At 44.4% G+C, this 12764-nt stretch overlaps 1 protein-coding gene across 3 annotated transcripts in view; it reads left to right on the forward strand.

Annotated features, from left to right (window-relative positions):
* Positions 1-9129: 9129 nt before the first annotated feature.
* The window catches only part of FAM124B (family with sequence similarity 124 member B), a 28316-nt gene continuing 24681 nt past the window's right edge, over positions 9130-12764 (forward strand). For all 3 annotated transcript variants that reach the window (XM_084639193.1, XM_084639194.1, XM_084639195.1), the window contains exon 1: positions 9130-9245. The gene's annotated coding sequence lies outside the window, so the exon portion shown is untranslated. The remainder of the gene's footprint in view (positions 9246-12764) is intronic.

Below are 12764 nucleotides of genomic sequence, written 5' to 3' on the forward strand. Positions count from 1 at the left end.
CCTGCAGAACAAAAGGGATAATAAGCTAAGTGCACCCATTGACTGAAATGCCCTTTATCTATGGATTGAATCAGCTATTACTGTAGTTTTCTGATGCCCTATATAAAATATCATTTTTTTTTACTATTGCATTGTTCATGTTGTCTCCTTAAGTGGAGAGTTCCTTAATTCTTCAGGAGAAACTTGAGTCATTCTGCAGCCTTTATTGAGGAAGGCTTGCACAAAGAGAGGAATCCTTTCTTGTGGTCCAAAGTAGCCACAACTTGGACTTTTCTTTGATCTCCAGTTGTAGTGCATGGCACACATGAGGACCTGCCCCCGTAAGAGACTGGTTCCTGATAAATTCATCCTGGGCTCCAGCAACTGCAATGTTCCTGATAAATCAGGTTACAGGAGAGGTTGCCTGTATTTTGGAAGCATGCAGAGTGGGGTTAGGAGGGGAGACGGTCTAAGGAGGATCTCTCCTCATACAGTGTTCTGCAGAACGAAAGATTTGGAGGGCCATTGACTTGCAACTTCTGTCCTTCGGTATATTGAACAACTTGATGGACCTAATGCACAAAATGTGTTTAGTGTTTTGAATCTCTGCAAAGCAAATTCACTTCTGCCTTGGCCATGTATCTACTGTGATAGAAATGAAAGTTAGAGAAAACTGGATTATGTAGTTTCAGATGAGAATAGCTAGTGGACACTTAACTAACACTGAACTCAGCACTGGAACAAATGACTGTGAGAAAACAGCGACATGATGTCAATTCATGATAAGTGGAGCATACAGTAGCTGACACACAGCAACATCCATATAGCTGATGTAACCAGTCCATTTATGTTTGGTAGTACACTTAGTTTCTTTAGGAGTCACAAGTTTGTTGAACCATGTCTCTGTAACCTGTCTTAGATTTTTGGTCTAACCTATTTACATGACAGAACTTGCTACTGCTAAACGACATTGCTGTGTTGACAGCAATGTGAGTCAAGCTTACAAAGCAACTTCATTTCTTCCCAGGCCTCTGTTACTGGAGTAAGAATTCAGACCAGTGTCGATCCCTTGAAGCTAGTAACATTTAATGCCACTAGTGAGATAAAAGTTTGCAGGTCCATTTCTGGTAACAAAGTAGTACCGTATACCTGAACTTGCTGCAGTGGTATTTTTATTATTGATGCTTTATTACATATTGGATAACTTACATTCATCACAACCATCCACCATGCAAAAACCTCTTTTTATTACAAGCACAGCAAATGTTGAGACACTCTCCAATCACATTACCTTTCCATTGGGTTTAATTCACCTACGCATTAATTTACACTCTAGCTTGAAGAGTCCTTAAAAGAAGGTGGCAAAGGGCAATTCCAAAGTTGAAAAAATGAAATTAAAACAACCAATAAACTTTGGTCCAGCTAGCTGTCTTGCAGTAAGCTGTACACACTCAGATTGTAGGTATGTGGCATTTAAGTGGTATTTACAAGTGACACCATTTTTGCAATGGAGTAATAGAATAATCATTGTATCGACTGCCCATGGAGAATCCTACAGCAGGGGTCAGTAGAAAATTCCATTTTGGGATACCAAGTAAAACAACCAGTACACAACTCTGTGGTTTAACACAGCATCAATTATCCTCTTTGCTTGGTGTTGCTGTACCATCATGTGCAAATGGTTTTATTTAGGGCTCTCTTCCCTTGACAAGTTGATTTACCACTTTGATAGAAAATTTGGAGATGCCCATGTTAGCATCAAGAGGTTTTGACTCTGCTCCAGAACTGAGTTACCAAAAAGTTCATATCCAGTAATCCTTAGGCAGATGGTCTCATTATCTACCCTGCTCTCTGCTTTTTCCTGCTGCTCCCTATCCCCTTCCTATTTTGTTACTTCTGAACTTCACACTTTTCCAAGGGCTACTCCATTAAAGCCCATTAAGGACTTCATAGTGGTGCACTCTCCATTTCTCAACCCCAGTTCACCACTTGCCACATTTGTCACTCCCCCCTTTCACCTGTTCCCCACTTCTTTAGACTTTCATCTCCTGAGCTACATGCACAGAAGGGGAATAAGGGACACAGCTTTGGACGCTCCCAGTCCAATATGGATATAGTATCTGGAGTGATGTAGATTAGACATAGATTTTCTCTCGTGTTTTTGAAATGAAGAGGTATACTTAATCCACTGGCTTTTAGCTGGAGTCCTGATTTCCTGTCCTTACAGTTTCTACTCTTGTCTAATTTACTCTGCTGACTTTCAGTTTGTTTAGTCAATATTTGGGGTGCCGCTCTTTCTGCAGTCCTTCTTTGTGTCACAACGTGGATTGGTTCGTAGTCAATAGCTCCTCCCTTTCCCCTATCTTTTATTTCTATTACTGGTTCTTCTTGCTTTAAGATAAGGCACATGATTGTATCAAATCTTCTTCTTAGTTTTTGGAAGCAGAAACGGAACAAGGTGAGGGATGTGATACCTGCACCATGCTCCTTCAGGAGTACTAGTGCTCCTACATTCCCCCCGCGGTCCCCTGCACTCACTGGCCACCCCTTTTTTCCCACTCCTGCTCCTCCTGTCCCAATACCATCAAGCACCTGTCCTAGCTAGAGCTGCCAAGTTTTGTGCAGCTCCTTGCCCTACCCTTGCCATTGCTTGCGGCAGCGTCTGTTACATATAGATGCATATATGTAAACATTTGTAGCCCTCCCCAGAAGCGTGGCTCAAGCCTCCACCCTCGTGCTTGCTAATCTGAGGGCTTTCTTCCCCCCTCCTTGCTTGGGTTGGCTCCTGGGTTCTTTGTTGCGACCTCTGGTGCCTCCAGGCAGGGTGATGCCTCTCTGTGCCTGGAACACAAGGAGTGCTGTCCCTTGTAAAAATGACTGGTACTGCTACTCTTAGCCCAGTACACCAGAAACAAAATACACACCTCAACAAATGAAGTGCCACACCCAAAAACACCAATGTAACAAAGGGACACTTTACTGGGGACAGAAAACAGAGGGTCTAGGGAAGGAAATAGTCACTGTTAACTAATAATTGATAAAACATTAATAGTAGAACATATTCCCCACCTCCTAACACTTCACAACTGTACCACCAGCCCCAGGACCCTCCTGGCTCCTTCTCAGGCAGAGGGAACACGTAGGGCCAGGCCTGAGATGGGTGTAGCAGTGCTGCAAATGTTGGCAAGCTTAAAGAGAACAAAAAGGGTTTTGGTTACTTTGTTTTCGCCTACAAGTGGGTCCCGTCCTGGCTGCCTGGGTTGGAGTCCTGTGAAGGTCTCAGCTGGCTCAATTCTCTGCCTCGGTTGATGCTGCTCTCTGCTGGGCTGGAACTGTCCGACCACACACTGGATCCTGCAGCAATTCAAAGTCTCCCTTTGTGGGGACTGGGAGCTAAGCAGAAACTTTTGCTTCTCTCTCAGCTCCAAACTCAAAAGCTCCAAGAGTGAAACTAAAACTAATTTGTCTTTGAGTCAGGCTCTCTCACCACCCCCACCACCTCCAGTAGCCCTGGTTCATCACTGATCCAGCAAACTGCTTGTCCATATCTCCGCAGGCAGAAGCCATCCAGTCTAGTCTGTCCCTGCCCCAGACACTTTTCAGGCTGTGAAATGGTGTCAGGAGGCCCTGGAGCCATTGTTTGTTGTTGTCTATAGGTTAAGTCCCTACTCATATGTCTACACAGCAATTAAACATCTGCAGCTGGCCTGGATCAGCTGACTTGGGCTCACTGGGCTTGGGCTGCAGGGCTCTAAAATTGCTGTGTAGACATTCAGGCTCAGGTTGGAGCTGAGGCTCTGGGATCCTGTGAAGTGGGAGAGTCCCAGAGGCAGAACTTCTACACAACAATTTTTAGACCTGCAGCTCAAGCCATAGTCACTGACCCAGGCCAGCCATGGCTGTGCCGTGGGTCTTTTGTTCCAGTGCAAACGTACCCTTAGACTAAGCTCAGGCCAGCGTTCCAGGAGGTGACAAACTCCAAAGGGGGTTACAGATGCAGATTAGTACACTAAATAATCGGCATAAAATGTCGCACAAGTAGCAGAACAAGATTTGGCAGCTGGGCTACAAAATTCCTTACCACCCTCCTTCCTGGCGTCAGGCTACAACATTAAAGACACAATACACACCATCTTAGGATGTAGCCATCTTCAATGAGGGCAACCTGCCTTCATACCCTTTGGAAACAATAGCCACTTTTAGAGAGAGCAAGATGTCGCATGATGCCTGAAACTGCTCCTGTGATCCTGTCAAGCTTAAATAACCCAGAGGCACAAACTGCAGGGGTCATGATAGAATTGTGAGGGTCAAACAGGAGCAACAATAGGTCAGGGCTTGGAGGGAGTCATAGGATGAGAAATTTACAAACTAAGGCCCAGATCTTCAATGGCATTAAAGGCCTACCTCACGTTGATTTCAATGGGAGGCAGATGTCTAAATACCTTTGAGGATCTCACCCTTCGTGACACATTTCAGATGCCCAGCGTCCCTACAGCTCCAGGTGAAGTGAATGGGAGGTATGGGGGCTGAGCTACTCTGAAAATCAGGCCCTATATATGCATTGTTTTGCAGACTGCCCAGTTGAGGTGCTGAATCAACACTTGTGGGCTGATCCTGCCATTTCTGTGGCTGTGCCAGGTGATCCCTGACGAAAAGGGAGTTACAAACAGACTTAGGACAGAGTGGGGCCCACAACCTGGATCATTAATCAGTTGAGTATGTTAATTCTCCCCCTTTACTAGCATGGTGTATAATACATACCTGTGAGCGGTGAAGAAGTGGAAGGATCAGAGAAGGTCCTGATCCATCCTTGAAGTAGGAATTAAAAGATAGAGAGTTAGTTTTAATTCTGAGAAAGTTGAGAGAGTAAGCACAGGGATTTCAAGCAATGGAGTAATGTGACTACAAACGAAGTGGCTATGCCAGAACTGAAACTTTTTTAGATGGTCTCCCTGGATTTCTTTCATAGTTTAGTGCTATTTTGCATTCATCCTTTCATACCCATTTCTCTGTCGGACATTTATTTTTCTTAAAGCTTGCTCTTTAAAGCTCTGCACAATAAATTAATACTCAGCTGTGCTGTTCGATACATAAGTGCTTCTTGCTTCACTTGCTGTGAGTTTCAACTCATTTTCACCTCTCAATATAATTTGAAAGAGGTGTTTGTTTCAGTGACCACTGAATTGTTGAACAGGGTTCCCCAAGCTGGCCAATACTGAGGTAAATGGAATGCACTGTATGAGTGGGAAAGAGCAGAGTCACTTCAGAAGTGCAAAAATGCTTAGCGCATAGAATCATCAGACATGACTTACCTTGTGTAGTAATAAAACTGAATTTGCTCCTCCTGCTATCTTTGCTGAATTATTTCACACTTCATATGTTTTACATCTTCCAAGCACTGTACTAATGCTCATCTTCCCAACTCCCTTGTGTGGTGGGGACAGGCAATGTGGTCTGTTGCAAACTGTGTTGAAATTATAAGTGCTCACTTTAAGTTGTAAGGGGTTAACCTTGCCTGCAAGTTGGACCAGAAGCTCTGTAGGGAAGCTTGTGGGCTGGGTCATCAGCAGTCAGTCTGCAAGAGCCAGTCTGGAGCAAGGTGGGTAGAGTTGTGCTTCTCGGCCTTAGACAGTAGTCTGCGCTCTCGCTCTCTCTCTCTCTGTGTAATTGGTTGTGTTTTAGATTTCTGGGTTCTAAGGAATAAAGTAGTCGTGTGCTGCACCCTTTCAGGAAGAGTGTACATTTTCCTTTTTTTCTGACTTTCCGTGTATGCCGTGAATAGAACAGGTACATGGTATTACTTTCATTGTTCAAATGAAAAAACAGAGGCATACCTTAAGCCCCATCCTCAGCACAGCACACTAAGCTAGTGACAGAGGCAGAATTAGAATTAATCAGTCCATAGCTGCTGGTCCTGTGTTCAGTCCACATTTGTTTCTTTGTCAGTGAAGTGCCCACTTTGGATAATCAGGAATAGATTAAAGGAGAATCCTTGGATCAAGGACTTGTGCTCAGAGGGGATCGGAATGCAGCAGTGAGTTAGAGGGAGAGCGGCAGGTGCAAATGCCTATTACTTCTAGTTCACTGTCAGCTGGTGTCATAAATATAAAGGGAAGGGTAAACCCCTTTGAAATCCCTCCTGGCCAAGGGAAAGCTCCTCTCACCTGTAAAGGGTTAAGAAGCTAAAGGTAACCTCGCTGGCACCTGACCAAAATGACCAATGAGGAGACAAGATACTTTCAAAAGCTGGGAGGAGGGAGAGAAACAAAGGGTCTGTGTCTGTCTGTAGTCATCTTGGCCGGGGATAGACCAGGAATGGAGCTAGAACTTTTAGTAAGTAATCTAGCTAGGTATGTGTTAGATTATGATTTCTTTAAATGGCTGAGAAAAGAATTTGTGCTGAATAGAATAACTATTTCTGTCTGTGTATCTTTTTTGTAACTTAAGGTTTTGCCTAGAGGGGTTCTCTATGTTTTTGAATCTAATTACCCTGTAAGATATCTACCATCCTGATTTTACAGGGGGGATTTCTTTATTTCTATTTACTTCTATTTTTTTATTAAAAGTCTTCTTGTAAAAAACTGAATGCTTTTTCATTGTTCTCAGATCCAAGGGTTTGGGTCTGTGGTCACCTATGCAAATTGGTGAGGCTTTTTATCCAACATTTCCCAGGAAAGGGGGGGTGCAAGTGTTGGGAGGATTGTTCATTGTTCTTAAGATCCAAGGGTCTGGGTCTGTAGTCACCTAGGCAAATTGGTGAGGCTTTTTACCAAACCTTGTCCAGGAAGTGGAGTGCAGGGTTTTGGGAAGTATTTTGGGGGGAAAGACGCGTCCAAACAGCTCTTCCCCAGTAACCAATATTAGTTTGGTGGTGGTAGCGGCCAGTCCAAGGACAACGGGGGGGAATATTTTGTACCTTGGGGAAGTTTTGACCTAAGCTGGTAAAGATAAGCTTAGGAGGTTTTTTCATGCAGGTCCCCACATCTGTACCCTAGAGTTCAGAGTGGGGGAGGAACCTTGACAGCTGGGCTGGGCTCCGTTGCCTTGACTGGATAGGGAACAAGGATTCAAGTGGAAGGAATACAACTATCTCCCCAAGGAAGTGCTGGGAGGAAGAGTCTACAGGAGGGACAGGCTGGGCTGGGAGGAAATGTTTTGTGTGTTCTGGAGATGTGGGTTAACTTCGAAAGTGGTGGGTTCTCTTTAGCCTTAATCCTCCCTAAATCTGTGTGAATTTCTAAAGATCAGAAATGTCTCTTGGGCAATGATCATGGCGAGTTGTAATATTGGTGGTAGTTAGCTGAGTGGCATTCAGTGCTTTGCATAACAGCACAGGACCAGATTCTGATCTGCTGTAAATCCAGAATAAAGCCAACAGCTTTACTGAAGTTACCCTGCTGTAACTCTACTCCGAATCTGGCACTTCAGTCATGGCCAAGAAGAATTTACAACAGAAGTCAAATTATCAAAATTCCAGGTGTAAATGTTGCTGGCCTTGCATGGTACTGTGGCTAGGATTTTTACTTTGGGGCAGGGGGTCTCAAACGTTTTCATAGTGTGGGCCCCCTCTTAAGGTAGTATAACCTAGTAGATAGGGCTCTGATCTGGGACTCAGGAGATGTGGGTCCAATTTCTGGTTCAGCCGCTGGCCTGCTGGGTGATCTTGGGCAAATGATTACACTGCTGTGCCTCAGTTTCTCCATCAATTAAAAAAGGGGATAATGATATTGATCTCCTTGGAAAAGGACTTTGAGATCTAAAGATAAAAATGCTAAATTAGCAGTGTGTGTGTGTATTTATTTATTATTATTAATGGAGTGTCCCATAAACCAACTTCCCTTCTCACATACTGTTGGATAACAGCCCTGTAGCAACCACTGCAATTGCATTAGTATTAGAGCTGATCAAAAACCCAAAAGTTTTCCCATGAGAAATTACAGCTGAAAAATCTACATGTTTGAAATTTTTCAATTGCAAAATTTGGGTTTCCTGTGGGAAGCTTTGAACTGATTTGAAACCATCAGTTGTTTAATTTGGCTTAAAATATCATTTTGTTTGGTTCTTCAGTTAATCCCTTCTCCCCCCCCCCCACCTCACCCTATCCCACCCCACTCTACCCCAGATTTTTGTTTTAAACCAACATTTTGACTTAAAATTTTTCAATTTTATTTTATTTTTAAACCAATACATCCAAACCACACGACATTTTAAGTGTAAAGGAAATAACATTTTGGTTTGGAAATTTCCTGTGAGAGAACCAGCGTTTTTGTCTGAATTAATACTGTCCAGGGGAAAACTTTGGTTTCTACACAATTGTTTTTTGCAGTGGGAAAACTTTCCCCATGAAATACTAGAGACATAAGGTGGGTGAGGTAATGTGTTTTATATCCGACCAGCTTCTGTTAGTGAGAGAGACAACTGTCGAGCTTACACAGAGACCTAAGGAAGAGCTGTGTGTGGATTGAAAGTTGGTCTCTCTCACCAACAGACGTTGGTCCTATAAAAGATATGACATCACCCACCTCGTCTCTCTAGTATCCTGGGATTGACACGGCTGCATCAGGACGAAGAACGTCAACTGGTTTTATTTAATATTAGGAAAGATTAAGTGTGTGGGTAGCTGTCTTTAATACAGTGTGACAGCTGGAAAGGAAGAGAAGCTAGCACTGCTCGGCCAGGCAGCTCTGCAGGCGCTCTGCGGCTCACTGGTGGTCCATATGCCACAGTTAGAGAGTCTCTGGTTTGGAGCCAGGGACAAGATAGTTTAAGGGGCGAGTGCTGGCCTGGTGGATTTCCCTGGCTGCCTCTCTTCCTCCCCCTTCTTTCCCCCAAATCTCCCCTTCCTACAGCTTATAAATTGACTAAAAAATGTCCTTGATTTGGTTGCAATATTTTATTTCCCAAGTAGCTCCCCTGCCTCTTCCCCATGGGTAAGTCGTACAAACACCCTCCCGCCTTTCCTGTTCTCTCCCTGCAGGTATCTGCAGCTGCTGTCCCAGACTCGGATTTATACTTCTCTGGGATGATCTCTGGACCAGGCTTCTAGCTAGCAGCTGCTGGCTAGGGCAGGGGAGGAGCAAGTGGAAAGGAGGTAGGCGTGTGGTGCAGCAGGCTGAAGTGTGACTGGCAAGTCCAGGCAGGGATAGTGAGGTTCTTCCTGGCTCAGAGCACTGCACCGAGAGCTGCTCTCTAGAGGTCATGCTGCTGTGAAAGAACATCCTCCTGCTGCAGCATGAGTGCCCGGGCTCCAGGGCAGATACTGCAGGGTAGGTGGGGGCTGCTGCTCTTGTGTCTGGGGAGGCTGTAGGGTGTAAGCTGGTTACTAATGGGTTTGTTGTTTGGTATCTAGGTGGCAGAGATCAGACAGTCCTTTCTCTTGGACACTCACTCCTGCTGCTGGCGCAGCTTTACATAACATAAGAATGGCCATCTAGCCCAGTATTCTGCCTTCTGACAGTGGCTGGTGCCAAGTACTTCAGAGGGACTGTACAGAACAGGGCAATTATCTAGTGATCCATCCCCTGTGGTCCAGTCCCAGCTTCTGGCAGGCAGAGGTTTGGAAGTGGGCAGAGATGAGTGTTGCGTACACAGTATTGTAGAACAAGGATTTCATGCCAGTGTGAGTTTAACTCTCTCTGTACTTAAATTTCTTTCTTTGCAGAGGGGTGGGTCTAGTGGGTGCTCAGTAGAACTAGGGAAGGGGGAATGGATGCAGGACTGGCTGTGGAGTGGAGTCCCTGAGTAGTGGAGCTGTCTTCCTAAAGCTTCCCCAGCCTCTTTTATCTCTTTGCTACTAGACTGACAGACCTGGGAGCGGGTGTGGGGAATGGAGGCTCTGAGTCAGACAGTAAATTCTTCAGGACCGGACTCTTGCCTTGTTCTGTAAAATGCCACGTTCACTTCTGGCGCTCTGTAAACAATGGTTATCAGGGGTTGGATCACTAAAACAGTTATATTACTAAAACTGACGAGTATCTGGTGACTGAAGCTGGCTCTGAACTGGTCACAAAATATTCACAGACCATGTCCTAGCCCAGCCCATGAATCTTGTGCAGTGGGGACTTGGAAAGCAAAGAATTTAAAATGTCAGACCCAATGCAGCAGGCATGCTATTGTATTCCTCCCAGGAAGGGGGCATTCAAATGGCTAGGTAGATTTGCTATGGGAATCGTGTTTCCTCTTCGCCACTCAGGAAGTTTATTTTAGTGTGTCTGTCTGTCTGTCTCCCACCCCAACCCCATTGGAACTACGTGGATGTGATCCCACTGTTGAGAGCCATCTGAGCACACATAGGATCTTTCCCAGCTTCTTCAGGTTTTACTTTTTAATCAATGAGAAATAATTGTCTTTATTTAAAAACACCTACTGTATCTGTTTCACCCCCTTCTCTAATACTTCAAAATGCAAGGACATTTTTGTGTTGGGGAAAACTTTGTTCATGTGGGATCAACTAACTGGCTAAGAACATAAGAGGTTACCACGGTAACAAGCTTATTCATTTCCTTTCTGGGGTATTTGAGAAATGTGCCCTTTTGACTTGTGTTTAACTTCCCCTACTCTAGTGCTTCTCTTCTCTCAGCCCTGCTCTGCAATCTGAGGGTAAATGTAAAAACAAGTGATAGGGCTCTTCACTGATTGTTTTGGCATTGCTTTTGATTGTGAGAATGAGATACATGTTGGAAGCCAGTGAAACCAATTAGTTCACCCGTTGCTGCTCTTGTTGATGTCAAACACTTAGTGTGGTTTTGATGAATCCAACAGAGAAACGGTCTATGCTGCTTGAAAGAGAAGTGAGCTTTATGGTTAAACAACAAAACCAGCATGTGGGGAGAGGACTTTATTAACCATGTGTTAAATTAACAAATTATAAAGCACAGTTTGCAACGTAAGCATGTAGCTGACGCTGCATGTACAAAATATCATTGCAAAACTAGTGTGATACTTAATTGCATGCAGTTGTAGAATGGGCTATTTATGGGGCTAAACCCTGTCATGATCTATAGAATCACAGACCTTCTTATACAGGAGGCATTTATTAAAGAAAGCAGCTAAAACTAAAGACCCAAACAGGCTTCCACAAAGCTTGAGTTCCCATTTTGTTGACCAACTACCACACTTTGGAACTCTGTCCAGCACACAGAGACATCTAGTGGCTGAATAATATACTGCAAATAAATATACTGCATCTGAGGAAGTGAGCTGTAGCTCACGAAAGCTCATGCTCTAATAAATTGGTTAGTCTCTAAGGTGCCACAAGTCCTCCTTTTCTTCATACTGCAAATAGACATTGCATTTCAAGCCCTCTCCTCCATGAGTACAGGAAGCCTTGTCTGCAGTAGAATCCCTGTTGAGGAAGAGGGAGAGGAAGGATTTCAGGAGCTTGTGCAGGGCCTGCAGAACCCAGCTCCCAAGGGGCTATCACCGAGGCTGACCATAGCTCCTCAGGGACGAGGCCAGTGTATCCAGTCCTCAGCCTGGAGTAGTGGCTACAGAGACGTTCCCATTCTGTTTGTGCTCTGAGGACTGTTGAGAAGATCTCTAGGTCAGCTGTTTGGGCTGGTGTCTGGAAACAAGATTTGCCCCTAAAATTAATTAACTAAAAAAAAAAAAAAGAATGCCATCCCCCACTCCTACACCTACCTGTGCACATGGACTTAGTGTTGCTCAGAGCAATATGGACTCAATTGTGAGTCTCAGCTGCTTACAGAGTAGGACCCTAACCATCCTAAGGGTGGTGCCCAGAATGTGTGCTGAGGGAGCCAAGGACACATTTGTTTAACTGATTCCAGAGGAAGCAAGTAATTACTTCAGAGCTACATGTTAACTCTGCAATAAAGGGCTCTTCCTCTGAGGAAGGCATTTGCCTATGAAGGATGTATACTTTTGTGGGGTTATTTCTCAGTGACGGGAAATGTTTCCCAATGGGCTTTTATTAAAATGCTCGTATTTCAGCTCATTTCCCCCTCACATAGACCCTGTGCCCTAAGACAAGGATGTCAAGACAAGGTGAACAGGATGATCACACGGGCGGCTCTCTTCAGTGGGAGAATGTTGCTAGTGCTGGGGACCTTGTCTATGTTATGCTGGCTTGTTTCCGTCCCTTAAAGAAAAGATATATCTTCCTGTTGGGAGCAGATGATCAGCCTTTGTTTCCTCCTATCCATGCAAGTTTAACGTGTTTTTCTTCTTGCTAAAACCCATTGTAATGTCCTGTCGTATCCACTGTGAATACCTCGGACACCTTTTGAGGGGCTCAACGTACTTCACTTAAGTTATGATGACGATGACAACTTTTCATTATTTGTATTACAGTGCCTAAAGGGCCCAATCAGGGACCAAGGCCCCATTGTGCTAGGCATAGTCCACAGATGTAATAACAAGAGGATCCTGGCCCCATAGAGCTTATAATCTTAGCATATGATAAGACACAGAGAGGCTACAACTAAATGGGGGTAAGGACAAACTAACAGTGAAATGTTCATGTTTAATATAACTAGCAGCACTTAGAGCACACCACCAGCAGGCTCAGATTCCCCTGCTCTGATTTACAGGACAAGCGTGCTGGCCTCCGAGCTACTCTACATGTGCTTACCGACAGCATTCAAGAGTGAAACTGAGTTGCTCACATGAATCAGTTGTTTTTTCATTAGTTCATGTTATTTTTTCTTGAGCCTGTCAATCAGGACAGTGAGTAATCAGACACGTGCTCTTCAGTAATAATTATTTTAACAGAATCCGCAAGCCGCCAAGCTGCATTCTCTCTGTGTTTATATCAGGCTTATTAA

The sequence above is a fragment of the Lepidochelys olivacea genome (genome assembly GCF_965140295.1).
Source record: "Lepidochelys olivacea isolate rLepOli2 genome assembly, chromosome: 9".
NCBI classification, from domain to species: domain Eukaryota; kingdom Metazoa; phylum Chordata; order Testudines; family Cheloniidae; genus Lepidochelys; species Lepidochelys olivacea.